Source organism: Agrilus planipennis, unplaced genomic scaffold (genome assembly GCF_000699045.2).
Source record: "Agrilus planipennis isolate EAB-ADULT unplaced genomic scaffold, Apla_2.0 scaffold62, whole genome shotgun sequence".
Lineage (NCBI taxonomy): Eukaryota > Metazoa > Arthropoda > Insecta > Coleoptera > Buprestidae > Agrilus > Agrilus planipennis.
Window position 1 is genome coordinate 1,341,734 of NW_020438875.1, and position 2,559 is coordinate 1,344,292.

Sequence of the window (2,559 nt, forward strand, 5' to 3'; positions counted from 1 at the left end):
CACAAAAGATATCCAAAATCAAACAGGAGAACTATCTGTTAGCATTTTCATTTTAGTTTTCATTTGCGACATGCTGTATTATACAAAAATTAATCTCCGTATACATATCGCAAATATCCAATTCTTTCTTAGGAATAAAACTGTTGATTTTATATGTATTTGTTTATACATAGTATCGATACATGGCGTGAACACGAGAAGGAAAACAAATGACACAACTGTATTAAAAAGGTTTGATAAAGATGAAATAATATAGTTAGTTGAAACGAAGACTCTGTAAGAAAAGGTATTTCACTGAACACTCCGAGATTATTAATAAAAATCATAAAATTCAATAAGTGTGATTTAATATAAAAGTTTCATCATTCTACCCACCATATCCAATTGGTTATGGGCCCAGTTGACGTGTTTAAGTGAGAACTATTGTTTTAGATGACTTTAAAGTTTTACTCTTCCAACAATGGAAAATAATACAATGAAAATAAACATTCCTGTTTTCAATGGCGAAAAATATAGCACATGGAATTTAAGAGTGCGGGCATTGATTTAGTAAATATAATTGATGGTGCCGAACCACTGCAAATAGACGATGCTTAGATAAAAGCTGATTCGAAGGCTAAGAGCGTGATAATAAATTACTTATCAGAATCTCTTCTTAACTTTGTACCTGCAGATACTACCGCGTACATTACAAACGGTTCAGGTGATTGACTCTTTCGAGAGGAAACTGAAACATCCAGTTTTGCATTCATGGCAGGTGAATTCGATCATGCAGAAGAAAGTGCAGAAAGAAGCAAAATAGAATTCATTCTGGACTCTGGTGCGTCCGATCACCTAATAAACAGAGAGGAATTGACAGTAAAGTTCAAGACATTGGAAAAACCAGTGAAAATTTCCGTGGCAATGAATGGCGCCTTCATCACAGCAACGAAGATGGGTACACTGAATGTTATCAGCAATCTTGGGGTCCAAGGAAAGCTGAGGGACGTACTGTACTCGCCGGAGGTGCCGGATAATCTACTGTCAGTCCCGAAAATGATCGCAGCAGGAATGAAAATAGTCTGGTAATACAGCTGAAGTTTACAGAGGTACTATGGCGATAATGAGGGGTAAGTCTGTAAATAATCTCATAATTATGGACTTTGTTATTGACAAAAATAAAGAGAATCTAAATTCAAAAGTATCAAGCAGCGTAAGAGGTGATTATGAACTTTGGCACCAAAGATTAGGCCATTTGAGTAAAAATAAATTTTTAACATTAAATACAAAACAAATGGTTCACGAAACTGATTTAGTTAATAAAATTGTACCAAATGACAGCTTATGTGAAGCGTGTATTAAAGGTAAACAAAGTAAATTACCATTCAATAAAACAAAAGGTAAAAGTCAGATACAGAGACCATTATTTTTAATTCATTCCGATGTTTGTGGGCCGACCACTCCAACAGCAAACAACAACAAGAATTATTTCGTGACAATTGTAGACCAGTATACTCATTATTCTGTTACGTATTTGATCACGTCTAAATCTGAAGTATTTTCAATGTTTCAAGATTTTGTTGTAAAAAGCGAGGCTCATTTTAATGTTAAAACAGTAAATTTGTACTGTGATAACGACGGTGAGTATTGATCCAAGGAAATGAGGGACTTTTGTTGTCAACGAGGTATTAGTTATCATACTACAATTCCACGAACCCCAGAGTTAAATGGTGTTGCCGAGCGAATGAATCGCACAATAATTGAAAAAGCTAGAGCGATGATAATGGGCGCACAGTTGGAAAAGGAATTTTGGGGCTATTCAGCGAAGAGCGCCGATCATACATCATACATATTGTCGTTTCTATTGTATTACTTTATCGACTTCGATTACCAATAAAAATGTTTTGTTGCTCATTTTGTGATGAAACTTTTACATTAAATAAAAATTTGAGTAGGCATTTAAAGTTTGCTCACAACAGTGCTGATAACATAAGAACATACTCGTGCAGTTTTTGTGATTTTTCGACATCGCGCGCGGATACCTTGAAAAGGCATGTTTCGATAATTCATCATCCGTCGGCCGCTGTCTTCTAAACCTATCGGCGACAAGTGTTGTGTCGTGCAGCGTTTTTTCATGTACTTCGCCTAAGGAGATGATCCAACATTATCAATCGCAACATAATATTGTTATTTTGAGTATTTTTCATTTGAAAATAAAAAGAAATTTCAAGAGTGGAAGGAAGAGATCGAGAGAAAGGATCAGAACCAGTTCAAGGTCGCACGAGGAAAGAAAACTACTGAAGATGGTGAGTGTTTATCACCATTTTCTTGGTTCCGCGATGGCTTTTTCAAGTCCAAAGAGAGTTGTGAACGCCATGAAAAGATTTTAGGAAGCAACAAAATCAACGGTTCCTGCCCGGCAAAAATGGTAGCTACGGAGTTACCTACCGGTGAAGTAAAAGTAAAGTACGTTCGAACGTATGTTGGTCATAACAATACCCTTGGTAGGATAAGGTTGACAAAGCAACAGAGGGATTAATTGCGCAAAAAAACGCAGCAAAGATACCTATCGACAGTATT